Here is a 15,739-nt window from a genome sequence, read left to right as displayed (position 1 = left end):
TAGCATTGTACCACCACTAAAGTGTAGACTCTTATCCCACAATCTATGACGTGCACTACTAATCACTGCAAAGCCCCACAGCCCATTACCACATCAGTGTGACCAGTTGGTGAATGTGGCTCTTTTCTACCGACTTTGATAGATGTGCCCACCTCTATATTTATGGAGCAGAAAAACAAATTTCAACACTCCAGCACCAGTTTGTGGTGCATTGGTTTGTGAATGAAAACCCTGAAAACAGTGCCACAAATATCAAAAAGAAAAGAGAAATGGTTTTCTGATAATTTCCTCATTCTAAGACAGCATAAGTTGATTTCTGTGACAATAAAGGTGAATGATAGCTCCCAAAATGTGTTGACTAGATGGATAGAGTTAAGTACTCATGTTAACAAATGTTTACTCCTACAGCTCACAGAAGAGAATATCTGGAAAAGTCTTTCTTTGCTAATTACCTCAGTATTTTTTTTTTTTTTACTAGAAAACTCATGTCTGTGCATTCCAACAGGAAAGCACTCCCAAGGAGCCAGATATTTAATGTTTATACAAACAGCAATCATGATCCCAGTATTTTCCAGTGAAAATACAATAGAGAGAATTTAAAAAAAAATTTCTTTATGTACCAGTTTGTTAATGTTTTCATGCTGTTTTGATATTTAAAGTTTTCCAAGGGATTTGGGGATTTGCCAACTACTAAAAGTTTGCAGAAATGGTCTGAATACTATTTTTGTGTGGAAGGAGCAACATCTCAGGTTAATTTTGGTATCTCTGACCTAAGAAAATTGTTCTCCCTGGTACCATCATAACTTTCATTGGTTATGATATCCTGAAGATCTGCTAAGAAAAATGAAGTAGGGGATACATAAAATAAATCCCTTTTAATACAAAGCGCTCAAACTATAATTTCCAAAGATGACAAAGCACCACTTGCAGGATGGCTTGAGGTTGGTAGATTTTGTGAAGTTGTTTCATTGAGGTCTGAGGCTAGAACATGAAAGCCTGGTACTATCCAGAAAAGCCCTGGCTATCACAGCCTGCTTTCTAAGCAGATAAAGCGACAATAGCTATTGATTCTGGGTGGTAAAATTACTGATGTTTGGAGGCTTTTCTTCTGGCTTAGCACTATTTACTGAAGTTAGAATGAAACTTTATTATTTCTTAACGCATTCATTTATTTAATAACCACCTCATGAGCTCTAGAGCATTTTTGCCAACATTTATTGACTATACTCCATGTGCCAGGCCCTTGGCTAAGAATTTCAGGTGCATTATCTGATTTATTACTAACTGCAACCCTGTTAAGTCTTACTGTTATTTCCACTTTAATAATCAGGAAACAGAGTCACAGAGAGATTGAATAACTTTCCTAGTGTCACAAGATAGTAAGTTGGGGAGTGGATTTTAAGTTGGGAGCCAGCTCCCAGCAGAACCATGGGGCAAGGCACCTAGAAGTTCTCACAGGCCATGCCACCAGTGGTGGAACTGTAGTGTGACATGCTGGGCCTATGCTGGTTACTAGGAATATAAGATTCATGGAGCTCAGAGGCCAGTTGAGTGGAGGTGGGGGGTGGGTGTGAGGTGGGGTAGAAATGAAGAACAGCTCAGTAAACCGTCACAATCCAAGGCTCACCCCCTATCTCTTCCCTTTTCCAACTCCTTACCTTTCAGATCTGAGGTCAAAGGTCAACTTCTCAGAACTGATCACCCTAGCATTTTATTGCTATTGGGAATGTTATTATTTGTTTACTTCTTTGTGGCCCACTCCCTCAGTAGAATGACAGCTCCTGTTCACTGCTGTGTGCCCAGCACCCAACACATGCCTCATACAGAGGAGGTTCTTAAAAATATCCATTGAATACAGCAACGACTATAACAGAGGCATGCTAAGGGGGCATAAGAGCCCCCTCATGCTTCAGGGAAATGGAGATATGTCAGAAGCCCTCACAGAACAGTTGAGTTAGGTCTTGAAGGATGAGTAAGGGTTTTCCAGGTAAACAAAGGAACAAGGATAGGTATGTTGGGCAAAGGAAACAGCATGTGTGAAAGTAGAGAGATGAGAAAGGACAAGTGAGCTGCAGGTATTCTACGTGGCTGAAGTAAAAACAAGTACAAGAAAGTGGGAAGACTCATTTCAGAGAGACTTATTCAGTGATTAATGAGGGTGGTATAAGAGACACAGAGTAATAAAACCAAGCCAAGTCCTTAATGTCATGAAGTTTATAGTCTAGCAGAAGAGACAGATGTGAAACAAATAAGCATAAAAGTAAACATAACTCTAAATTGTTAAAAGTGCTCTGAAGGAAATGGACTGACCACTGTAGGATAGAATAACATTTAGCTGGGGGCTTCAGGGAGGGTCTCTCTGATAAAGTTACTCTTAATTCTTCCAACAGCTCTGCAGAACAATAACCATTTCAGAGGTAAGAAAACAGAGGTTCAATAGCTCATCAAGGCCCAAAATCTAATAAAGTGGCAGAACTGGCATGCAAACTAAGGCTGTTTGGTCATTTGGCCAGTGCTTATTCTGTTACAGCAGCAGCACCTAGGGTGGGAGTAGAGCCCTGCACATGGTCAGAATGGATCTGGCCTGAGGGAATCTTCTGATTCCAAAATATACAGCACGTAATTTGCCTCTCTCTGACTATATCATGTCCTTGGACAGTTTTTCATTGTTGTTTCACAGCTAGCTATAAAACCTGTAGTGTGGTCTAGTCTCAAGTTCGGTTCTAGCCCTACTACCTAGCAGATATTTGACACTGGGATCATGTTTAACTTTTCTGAGTCTCAGCGTCCTTACCTGGACAATGGGGAGGTTGGCTGTATGCCCTGTCTACTTCATGAGGTTGGTTTGTGGCTCAAGTGAGATAATAGATGTAAGGGACTTTGCACTACATAAATGTCGTAATTTATTTGATATTTCCCCAATCCATCCTACAGTTGAGTAGTTGCTATAAAATGAAAAGACTTGAAAGAATTTTGAAAAATAAAAAACTCTGGGCAAATGATAGCATTATATAAATACTTAGTCATTATGTCACTGCTAGAGTTCTTGAACTGCCTACTCTCTATCAGTGATCATAAAATTCTAGTCTGCACCTGGGCTGATAGGGCTGTAAATGTAATGTATCATTACTACCTTCATTAGAGGCTGTTGACACATTACAATGATATTTATTGAACCTTGAAAAGGGATAAATTATGCAAGACTAATTCCTAACTCCAATGCAATTTTAATATACTTTTTAATGTGCTAAATGCAACTAATGAAGAAAGTTAAATTTTAAAAAAAGGTACACAAATTAAAAGCTGTAGTTCAGTAACTTGTGTGTTGATGAAGGATATACATTAACCCCCTAATAGTCATCCCCATAGGCATACAAATGACAGACAGAGTGATTAAAAGACTTAAGCACACATGCACTTAATTTTGACCAAGAAATTCCATTTCTAGGATTCTACTCAGACAATATACCTCTAATAGTACAAAATTACTTCAATATATACAAGTTTATTTAGTGGAGCACTGATTGTAATTGCAAAATAATAGTAACAGCCTAAATATCCATAAATAGGAGAGTGGTCGAATAACTATGCTATATCCACACAACTGTATAATACTATGCCACTCTAAAAATATGAATAAGGAAAATCCCTAGGAATTAATTTGGAATGATTTTCAAATCATTAAGTAAAACAAAAGCAAAAAGAGTTTATATGATGTGCTACCATCCTTCATAAAAAGCATAAGGGAATATAATAAAATACGTATTAATCTGCTCATCTGTGCACAAGTAACAGGAGAAGCATAAACCAGAAACCACAAAATACTGTGTGACTATGAAGGTTGGTAAAAAATAAAGAAGCAGGCATGAGTGTGGGGGTGCGGTTGTGAGGAAGAAGAGATAGAAGAGATACTTCTTGTAATAGCTCTTTTTTATATAACTTTGACTCTCTGAACCATAGTAATGCTTTACACACTTCTCAAAGTAAAAAAAAAAAAATGTGTAAGAATCCAAAGAGGAATACAAAGAGTAACAAATGAACTCAAATAAACAGCATAACCCAGATGAATAATACAACTATGGCAAGGGGATAGGAATTAAAAATTAATTTAAGTCACTTTGGAAACATGATCTTGACTGTATATTACAAGAGGAAAACCAAAAAGAATTGTGAGCAAACAAATACTATACTATAGTAAGTAAATTTATTTGTCACAAGAGTATGAGTTAGGAATTTAGTAACTACTCTGTGTAATCTAGGATTGCAAATAATGACAGCTAGGGTTTTCACTCTTAGAGAAAGAAGTTACAAATAAGAAAATAGGAGAGGCACACACATACACAGATACATAGGTAGCTATAGAAATAAGTGATAAGTACTGTGTATGTGTATTCCTGGTTTAGTGTACATATATATATTTCCTAGCTCTTTCTGCTGGGAGGGACTGGGGGCAATGGCACCCTAGCAGCACTCAGATCTTTATTTCCAAATATCATTCTCCAATGAAAGGAATCAGAGCTTTGTAGAGAAATGGCTGATTTCAGGACTGGAGCAGGGAAGGTACAAGATGAGTCTGGAACATCTAGTGATGTCAGAAAAAGAAGAGCTTTTAAAAGAATGGGGGCATTTCAAAAGGACACAGGATCCAATCAGAAGAAGCTGCCAGTGACCAAAGCTGGAACAATCTGAACATCAAAATAAATAATGATAGTATGGATTATAGTTCATAAAATAAGTATCCACAAGTCCATACTGATACAAATAGTCAGATAAACATATTAACATCATATGTACTCCCTGATGACTTCTACAATATTATTGCCAAGATGAATAATTTCAATGTACTTATAAGAAAACACCACACAAATCCAAAATGAAAAACATTCTATGAATTAATTAACTAGTACTCATCAAAAGGGTCAAAGTAATGAAATAAAAAAAAAAAAAGGACAAGGAACTGTTGCAAATTGGAAGAAACTAGGATGACATGACAATTAAACATGATGTGGGGTTCTGGGTTGGATCCTGGAAGAGACAAATCAGGGAAAACTAGTTAAATTTAAATAAGACTTGTAGTTCACTTAATTGTTTCATGTTAATTTCATGGCTTTGATAACTGTATTGTGGTTATAGAGGTTGTTAAAGTTAGAGGTAGCTGGGTGAAGAGTTATACGTAAACTCTACTATTTTTGCAACTTTTCTGTAATTTGAAAATGATTTCAAAACAAGGAGTAAAAAAAGTATGGACAAGCTAACAATAGATAACAAGTGAATGAATTAAGTAGAGGACTAAAATTTTCTAAGTGTGACAACATTTTCACAATGGAACATCGGATATATAAATGTGAGGACTAAAAATACATTTCCTCCTCATAGAAGGAAGATTAGTCATACAAGTGCATTAACAAGCGACCTGCATGTGCCACTTTGTCCTTTCCAGTTCTATCTTCTGCTATGGATCTATGTACCTGTAATAAAATCAGAAGAAAAGTCCTAGTGCTTGAAAGAATTAGGGTTAAAATTTAACAGTAGGATTAACATCTTTCATGTAATACTTCGATAAAAGCCATTTGCAAAGAAATTTCTTGGCACGGTTACAAAGAGATAAATATGAAACGTGCTCTTCTTTGTAGAAGCCACAGAAGCTCCAAAAACAAAGAAATGACACTTTCAGAATCATTTGTTGCGTTGATGGTCCCTGTGAAGGCTCCCTCCACCCCGCAGGGACTACAGGGATGATTCCTAACTCAGGCTGCTCAGGAGAATCACAGGTGCCTATTCAAAGTACAGATACCTGAGTCCCACCCCTGGAGAATCTGATTCAGGAGAAGCTATAAAAGTTTTTGTGATCCTGATATGCAGCTAGGGCTGAGAACCACTGGAAGACAATAACCTACAGCTTGGGCAAAGTCAGTCAAGTGAAAACAAAAGAGCTTCCTTTTAAGGATATAAATAGCTAATGTGTTCTGACACTTTAAAACAATTTGGTCTCTCAAACGGTAGTTACTTTTGTATATAATCCAATGCTTTTAAATCTCTTTACTTCTAATTCATGTCCTTTCCATCCACTTTTGTACATTATTATATTCTCCCTATTTTCTATAGTAAACTGCACACTGACCACACTCTAAAACATTTTTCCAGATCGTTCTTTTTTTGCAACATTTTGTAAACATTTTCCTTTTCTTCATTGTACTTATTTTATATTTCTAATGTAGCACTTACCAGAGTTTGTTTCATGTTAAAATTATTTATCAACATGTCTGTCTGCCCCATTAGATTGTAAAATCCTTGAAGCAGTGAATAAGGAGTGTGTTTTATCTAGGACCTCTGAATGTCTGAAAATCAAGTGTCACTCATTTTTCATAGTTTTAATTAACTTTCTGAAAGCATAACTAACTGTAGAAAGTTGCACATGTCTGAAGGGTACACCTTGATGAATTTTAGCAAAGTTCACACAGCTGTGTGACAGTTTCTAGGCTGAGAAACAGAGCAAGTCCAGCACGCCTGCGGTCTTTCACCCCCACTTTAGTCACTTCTATTCTCCCAACAAGGATAATCATGATCTTGACTTCCAATCACACACATTACCATTCCTGTTTTGAACTTGATATAGAGTCAAACATCAAACATTCTTCTGGGTTTTTAGCTGCCCATTACGCATGTGAGATCCATCCACGTTGCTATGTATACTGGTAGTGTTATTCATTTCTCAATGCTGTATAATATTTCATTCTGCTGATGGACATCTGGGTGGATTCCGCCTTGTGGCTATTACAGATAATGCTGCTGTGAACATTTGCATACATGTCTTTGCGTGGACATATGTTTTCATTTCACTTGGGTAATTACCTATGAGTGGAATTTGTGGTAAGTGTATGTTTAACTTTATAAAAAACTGCTAAAGTGTTTTCCCAAAGTGGCTGTACCATTTCACATTGCCACCAGTATGTATGCAAGGTTCCAGTTTCCCTTGCATTCTTGGTACTTGATAATGTGTCTCTCTTGGATTACAGCTGTTCCAGTGAGTAGGTAGTAGTACCTTCTCATGGTTTTAATTTCCATTTCCCTAAAGATTAATGGTATTGTATTACCTTTATCATGGTGTCATACTTTAAAATAATTCTAGCAGAGTGCCTCTACCCTTGTAATACTTAGTAGATACCTATTAAATTAAATTAATGATGGGAAGGCACATAATTTTTCTGTTATTAGACTATAGCAAAGAATACCTTTCTAAACACCAGATAATTTCCATGTAATCTGAAGACATGAAGCTTAAGTAAATTCAGGGAAAAATAAGGTTATAGAAAATGTTGCAAATGCTCAATTGTTTGTGAAAATTTTAAAGATGGTGGAGTATTTTTTATTTAGAAACTTTGAATCTCTGAAAATCAAGTGGAAAATACAAATAATAAAAATGATTGCCCATCAATGGTGGATAACATTAGAGACTAAAAATTTGAATTGTGCTAGCATTTTCAAGCAGCTGCATGCAGGGGCATTCGTTTTATATAACTCTGCTTATTGAATTCAGAATAGCAACACTCAGGTATTGTCTGACTCACAAAGGGAGCAAGCTGGCTGTGGCCCTTGACCTTTCTGGGTAGAGGCTCTCCTGCCCTGCAACTCCTGAAACAGTAATGCAAGACTTATTTATAGGTTGCATCTGCTTTCCTTCCTATGAGATGAACAAGTTGGTGAAAAAGTCAGTTCAAGTGAAGAATTTTTTAAACAAATGTGTTTTCAGCATCAGCAGCAAGGGTAAGCATTTACCCATTGTCCCTTATTTATTTTTATTTTGAAAACAGAAAGACACAAATTTGATTGAGTATGTAGAAATGATTCCTATTATGTGACTTCCAAAAATGTCATAAACAAGGGGCATATTTAGAACCTATATTTAACAGGAACCCGATCCACTGCTCTGGTTTTCAGTGGTGCAGTATTTGGTGGGAACCAACCCTTTTAGTAGAATGTTAGGTTCCCCTGACAATCCCCTATTAAATTTTAAAATTAAAGATGAGGAAGAAAAAGAACCTTACAACTCTAACATTAGCTGAGAACCTAAAGTCCCTGGTTCAATGATTCTTTCTTATTCCAGCCTGCATAAATACATATATTACTCATCAAAGAATTATGCATCCTTTTCAAAATCCTGACATTACATTAGATTTCCTCACTTTATGAGAAATGAATTCTGAGTTTAAATATGTTAGTTTGCAGAGATGGAAAAGTACATTAGTGTCTCTGTCATATATCCGCCTTGTCCAGCTCTCTAAACTGAGTTTTTCAGACCACTGTAAAGACAGAGTATCAGTTTTAAGCAGGTCTCAGATTAAAAAAAAATTGAAGCTGGGCATGGTGGTTCATGCCTGCAATCCCTGTACTTTGGGGGGCCAAGGCAGGCAGATTGCTTAAGGCCCGTAGTTCGAGACCAGCCTGGGCAACATGGCAAAACTTCGTCTCTACAAAAAATAAAAAAGAAATCAGCTGGGTATGGTGATGTACACCTGTGGTCCCAACTATTGGGGAGGCTGAGGCGGGAGGATTGCTTGGGCCTGGGAGGTGGAGGTTGCATTGAGCCAAGATCACGCCACTATACTCCAGCCTGGGAGACAGAGCGAAACCTTGTCTTAAGAAAAAAAAAAAAATTGTCTGACCTAGTGTGCATCAGAGTAGGATGCGATTTCAGTGAACACCACTTAAAAGACATGAAGGTTGGTGAAAACACACATGTTGTCAGACTGACCAATAAACATTGTAAAAGTATTCTGACAGTGAAGCAAAGGAAACTGGAGGAAAAGGGAAGAACATGGGGGATAATGGCAGAGTGAATAGATTATCCTTTCTTTTATTCGACAAATACAAATTGAGTACCCACTATGTGTCAGGTAAATGTTTCAGTGGTTGGGGATAAAAAGGTCAAATTCTTGGTCTTGTGGAGCTTGTATTTGGGATACAAATAAGTAAGTAGAATATATAATTTGTCAGATGGCAATAATTCTTTGGAGAAAAATAAAGCAGGGACCAGGATGAGAGTGTTGAGGTTTTAATGAAGTCTGCTAGGGAAGGCCTCACAAAGAGAGTGACATTTGACCAAAACCTGAAGTGCTGGGGTAGTAAGCCATAAAGATATCTACGGGAAAGGCTTTCCATGCAGAGAAAACCCAGTGCCAAGGCCATGAGGTAGGAAGACTGCTGGCTTGTTCCAAAACGATGGAGTGCCATTAAGATGAGATCAGGGAGTTAATGGAAAAGAGGATGGAAAAATAACCTCGTAGGCCATTTTTAACAATATTGGCTTTCACTCTAAATAAAACGGGAATTGACCGAAATATTTGGGGCACAGAAGTGATATAATTTAAGTTAAATTTTCAACGAATTGCTCCAGCTTCTGGGTTGAGAACAGACTGTAAGGAGGTAAGAACAGAAGCAGGAAGACCAATAAGGAGGCCATTGCAATTATCCAAGCAAGAAGTGATAATGGATTGGCCTAGGGCTGCATAATAGAGATGGAGAGAAGGGGTTGAATTTTGAATCGATTTTAAAGATAGGACCAACAGCATATGCTCATAGATTGAATGTGGAGTGAGAAAAAGAGGACTCAAGGATGTAAAAGAAAAAAAAAAATTCTTGGCTCTTAGATTTTGAAGGAAATTTCTTACATGGAATTTTACATAGTTGCTCTTTGTGTCCTTGTATGTCTAAGTGTCCTTGGATTGGTAGGAATATACTGATTTCTTCTACTGGATATAAACTCCACTGAGGGGGCAAAGACCACTCTTATTAATCTTTGCATCATCATTGTCTAGATGAGTCTTTCTTATTATGCAATATCTATTTGTTTAAATAGAGATACTGTTTAACTTACAATGGGGTTATGTCCCAATAAACCCATCATAAGTTTAAAATATCGTAAGTTGAAAGTGTATTTAATATACCCAACCTACAGAACATCATAACTTAGCCTGGCCCATCTTAAATGTGCTCAGTCACTTACATCAGCCTACAGTTGGGCAAAATCATCTAACACAAAGCCCATTTTATAATAAAGTTATTGAATATCTCATATAATTTATTGAATACTATACTGAAAGGAAAAAACAAAATGGTTGTATGAGAACTCTAAGTACCATCTCTACTGAATGTGTATTGCTTTGACACCATCATAAAATTGAACAATCATAACTCAAACCAACGTAATCTAGGGACTGTGTATGTGTACATATTAGTTATTACAATTATAAGCACTTGGGGAAAAATCAGAAAGGGGTCTTGTTCATTGGTCTAGAGTTCACACTTATTCTTTTATTCTAAAAGTATTTATTGGGTAGCTACAAATATGTCAATCACTGTGATGACTGTGTCACTGAGATGTCTTTGCTAGGGGGAGATTATAGGTAATACATATTTTTCCTTACATGTTTGTGTATTTAAAATTTTCAACATTATGCATGCTTTATTTTACAAAGCAAAAGAAAACATTTTAAAAGGCTTCTACTGAATAGATCACTTAATTTTTCCAGAGTAAAACTGAGAACTTGACATTTCCTACAGTGAGTTTTCTCTCTAATCCAGTGCTCCCCAAGGCAAACAAACCTACTTACTGGTGCCAAAATCCAACACCTAAAATCATGTAAAATTATGTGGGGAAAAAAAGTATAAAGCTATTTACAAACTAAAACTAAACACGGAAAATGTAGCACAATTGTTTCTCCCTAACTGCAACCAGTACAGTTGGAACTCAGAGGCGGTTGTCTGGAATGTGGATTAGCGTAGATATTTGCAATGATTTTTGCTATGGGCATTTCTTCCATAAGAAAGGCAAAGGAAATAAAAATATTAAATTCAAAACATTTCCAGTTTTGATAGTTTAGTAGAGAACTACATTAGAATACAGCAAATAATAATTTTTCTATATTGTTTTTGATTTTCTCTATTATCTTCCTATCAATGGCCCCTTCCATTCCCAGTTTGCTGTCTAATATACCTGTCTATCTCTCAAGTCCAGCAATTATTTCAATCCAAAACTCCAGCAATGGGACTTGCGGGTATCATTGTCAGGGTTAGGAACTAATGAAAAAGTAGGGGACACAATCAAAGGAATGGAAAGTAGAAAAAGAAAGCACAAGAGGGAGTAACAAAACAGGGAGGGAAAGGAAACATTGAGAGAAAAAAGTTGAGGTGCATAGAATAAGCAGGATGGATGATACAGAAGGGAGAGGCCCGGTTCTGGATCTGCTCATCTGGGAGCTTAAACCATGCACACAAGCACACTGCTCACATGTGCACACACACACATATATATACACCAATATCACACACATTTATCCCTAGGCATTTAACCCACAGGCAGATTTAGCATGAAGCTAATGAAGGTTGAGCTTCAGGGTTTATCACTTACATGGACCTATACATTAGAAGGTCCTAGAAGTGTATTCACATGGTAATATGTTTTGGAAAGTCTGTAAAAACAAGATAGTGTTGTATTCTTTTTCTTACAGAGCGCTTTCATATTGTATATAATCCTCAGGCACTACAAAATCCTGAATCTGTCCCTGACCCAACCAACAATATTCTGATTCCAGTGGGTTTGAGGATAAAGGCTGTCTTTTTTTTTTTTTTTTTTTTTCTTTTTCCTTAAATGTCACCAAGTGATTTTGATACATAGCTAGCTTTGGAAATCACTGACGAAGGACTACAGACTGATCAGTTTAATAAGTCTCTGACACCTAGGTGGTATTTCTTTCTGGAGTTTTGCCACCATTGATTGCGACATAAACCATATAACACTATGCAGTTTGGAAAAAGCTGACAATTGGCAACATTCACTTGCACATTGCAGTGATGAATCACATAACCCTCTGTGCCGAGTAATTAACTATCCATTTGTATGTACTGGCTGTAGCGATATAGTTCTTTCCAACTAGGAAGGAAGGGAATTTGGACGTAACATTAACAGTTGTTAATACCAAGCAAATAGAGTAAATTGGATTTATTAAAAAGAGTATGTGTGTGGATTTTTCCCTAGGAGTTGATATAATTTGTCTAGCTTTCTAATTATAGCTGGGACAGAAAATGGCTGAACCCAAAGACCTCTCACGGTATCTAATAAACTTTTACTTACAGGGAGAACATTTCTTGGGTAGGAGAATGACAAATAATTTACTAAGCTTTTCCTGAAAGATAGCTAAAGGTGTTTCACCTATATCCAGCTGATGAATTAGCTTTAGCTAATAATCAGTGTCATGAGACAGGGAAGAAGCAGCCTGTAATTACTTTGAAAGGAATGAAGGAACAGATCTGATAAAGAAACTAAATCAGCTAATTCCTCTAGTGGCATACTGAGTGGGAGAGAAGCTTACTTTACTGCAAGTTTTAAAGTGAGGCAAAGATGGGGGACATCAGTGGTTTTTACCTGCCTGGCATCAATTCTCGTTTTCTCACAAGAAACTCTCAATTTTCCTTTCCATAGGATGCCATTTAGGGCATATGATCCAAGATTCCCTGCCTTCTTTAGGCCAGGGGTAGGCATGTGTCCCAAACCTGACTAACCATTCTCAGTTGCAAATAATCTGAATCCTGCCTGCAATGACTTAAGAAGAAAACCATCTGGAGCTGATCCACCCTGGGGGACATTATATATAAATCTTACTCCTACAGATAATTATACATGTGTGGAGATTTATACATAAATCTCATTCATATATATAATTACACATGCTTTTAAAAATGTATTTGTTTTTACATAAATTTAATCAAAATAGAATTGCAACTATAAGAATCACAGATTTTCAGCTATTTCTTTACCATAAAATACAATAATTTTAAAATAATTTACATCAATTGATACAAAATTTTATGGAACCTTTAATAATTTGGAGTCATTTAAAAAATTATGCACTTTAAATTCAGATAGAATCTATTAGGAATCAGTTCTAGGAAAGATGAGAAAACTGGCAAGCACTTGTCCCTTTTCCCTCTTCCTCCTTCTATTTTTGTTCGCTATATTATTATTTTTACATTGTCAGGTTTTCATGTTTCTGTCTTCTCTCGTAACCACAATTCTCATGGTTGTTTTCCTCTGGTTCTATACTTAGCATATGATTATCCACAATTTTTTAAAGTTCTTGAGATCTTTATTGTGATTGATCTCTGGTGGCTAGATACCACCTTTAAGCATTTGTTTTTAAAAGAAAGATTCATCATATATTCCCTAAGTTCTCGTATGCTTGAGGAAGACTGGTACCCTCATGCTTGGGAAAGAACAACATGGCTAAATACTGAATTTTGGGATCATCCTTAATTTTACCTTCGAGGCTTTATAGATAGGTGCATCAGTTTGCTGTGAAGAAGCCTAAGTCTAACATGGTTTCTTACCCTTCTTATGTATCTAGCTTTTAATGTCTGAAGCTATATTCTTCCTTTGTATCTTAGGTCAATACCTTTATCAGGACATGTTTTCATTGTTCTGTAGCAATTTATTTAACTGGAACTTCACAGGCTCTTTTAATTTTTATAGATTCAAAACCCTTTAGACACAAGATCCACAAACGTCACTCCTGTTCTGTTGGTCTCACTTCACTCCCCATCCCCACTTTTCTGTAAATGGTGCTCTCAAATAAAATGCAAGTTAATAGGACTGTAAGTGATCCTATGTGTGTTCCTTTCAGATTGTTTCTTCTTTGATTGACAGGGGTTGGTTATCTGTCGGGAATACGGGAAAGTGATTAATGAGCTAGAGCTGTCTGTGTGTCCAGTGTTGTTACCAACACACTTGTCCTCTCAGGTTTCTATGTTCAAAAGGTTACATGGTATTAATAACAATGATTTAGGTCATTTTTGTGTTGAATTCTGGCACTTTCTCTCTGTCCTCTTGCCCCTTTCACTTCTGGCAATCTCCTCCATTTGGAGGCAGGGTGACAGACAATGTAGATGGCTCATCAACATGGTCTGTCCATTGGAACCCTCTTCCCTGACATTTTTGGAATGTGAAACTGGGACTCTTCAAAGACATTCCCATCTCTTCAGGGACTGGTATACTACTGGAGATTCATGACTGTAACAAAAGAATTGCTGGATGTGCCTTTCTGGATGGGGATACTCACTTTCATGTTAACCAGAAGTATTCTGCATCATTATTTTGTTTAAGAATTATGAAGTTAAAGAGGGTCAATAATGTTGAGAAATACATTATGCAAAGAACTATTAAACTTTAGGTTAATTTGACTAATATATGTTGTATGATTACTTCATGCAAAATAACAAAGGAGATTAAAAAAAAAGATGAGTAAAAGAAAGTCCTTGTCTTCACTTTCAGTGTGGCAGGATAATAAATAAAATAGAAGATATTTATATTATTATGACTGTGCAAGTACTGTTCACTGCAGAGCCAATTAGAAGGTGAGTATTGTGAGCATTCACTTAAAACACTGTGACACTAATCATCTCCACGTGAGCAGTACATCTCTCCAGTAAATTGCATATCAGAGTAAAAAGAGATCTCTTGCAGTTCTTGTATATTTTAATGCAATACTGTAAACCTGGAATAACATTATGGGACACATACAACATGCAACTAGTGATGCTGGAAATGCTCCCAAGAAGCAGAGAAAAGCCATGACATTACAAGAAAAAGTTGAATTGCTTGATATATACTATAGACTGAGGTTTGCAGCTGCAGTTGCCTGCCATATCAGAATAAACGAATTCAAGGTAAAGATCATTGAAAATAAGAAAAGAGAATTTGTGAAGCTGCTATTGCAGCAAGGCCAGCAGGCATGAAAATTTGGCATTTTTTTTGTGAAATTCTATACCTTTTTAATCTCGTATTGAAAATATAGCTTTTATGTGGGTATAGGATTACTATAAGAGAGGCATACCTATAGACTTTAGTATAATTTAAGAAAAAAATGAAGTCATTACAATAAATGACAAATTAAAGCAAAAGGAAGATGAAGGATCTAAACGTGGTGAATTTAATGCCAGCAAAGGATGGTTTGATAATTTTAGAAAGTGGTTTGGCTTAAAAAATACCAAGATAATAACAGAAGCAGCTTCTGTCAACCAAGAGATAGCAGAGTTCCCAGATGTCATTAAGAAAATCATAGCAGAGAAAGGATATCTGTCTGAACAGATTTTTAATGTAGATGAAAGTGCCCTATTCTGGAAAAAAATGCCACAAAAAACATTTATTAGTAAGGAAAAGAAGCAAGCACTAAGATTTAAGGCAGGAAGGGATAGGCTAACTATGTTTTGTGCAAATGTAGTTGAATTCATGATCAAGATTGCCCTTATCTATAAAGCTGCTAACCCATGAGCCTTGAAAGGAAAAGATGAATACCAGCTGCCAATCTTTTGGTTGTACAGCAAGAAAGTCTGGATAATGACAACCTTTTTCTGGACTGGATCCTTGGATGCTTTGTCCCTGAAGTCAAGAAGCACCCTGCCAGGAAGAAACTGCCTTTTAAAGTTCTTTTGATATTGGACAATGCCTCTGGCCACCCAGAACTCCATGAGTTTAACACCAAAGGCATCAAAATATCTACTTGCCTCCAAATGCAATGTGTCTAATTCAACCTCCAGATCAGGAAATTGCAAGGACCTTTAAGGCTCATTACACATGGTACTTTTTGAAAAGAATGATCAATGCTGTGAAAGAGAACCCAGACAGAACATATAAGTCTGGAAGCATGACATCATTGAATATGCCATTCTTATTATTTATATATATATA

The 15,739-nt window shown here is 36.6% G+C and overlaps 1 protein-coding gene across 1 annotated transcript in view; it reads right to left on the bottom strand.

The window, feature by feature from the left end:
- Positions 1-15,739, bottom strand: part of FBXL17 (F-box and leucine rich repeat protein 17) — a 562,873-nt gene that overhangs the window by 23,201 nt on the left and 523,933 nt on the right.

The sequence above is a fragment of the Rhinopithecus bieti genome, unplaced genomic scaffold (genome assembly GCF_001698545.2).
Source record: "Rhinopithecus bieti isolate Rb0 unplaced genomic scaffold, ASM169854v2 scaffold_39883, whole genome shotgun sequence".
Classification (NCBI taxonomy): domain Eukaryota; kingdom Metazoa; phylum Chordata; class Mammalia; order Primates; family Cercopithecidae; genus Rhinopithecus; species Rhinopithecus bieti.
This window is presented reverse-complemented; position numbering and strand designations above follow the sequence as displayed.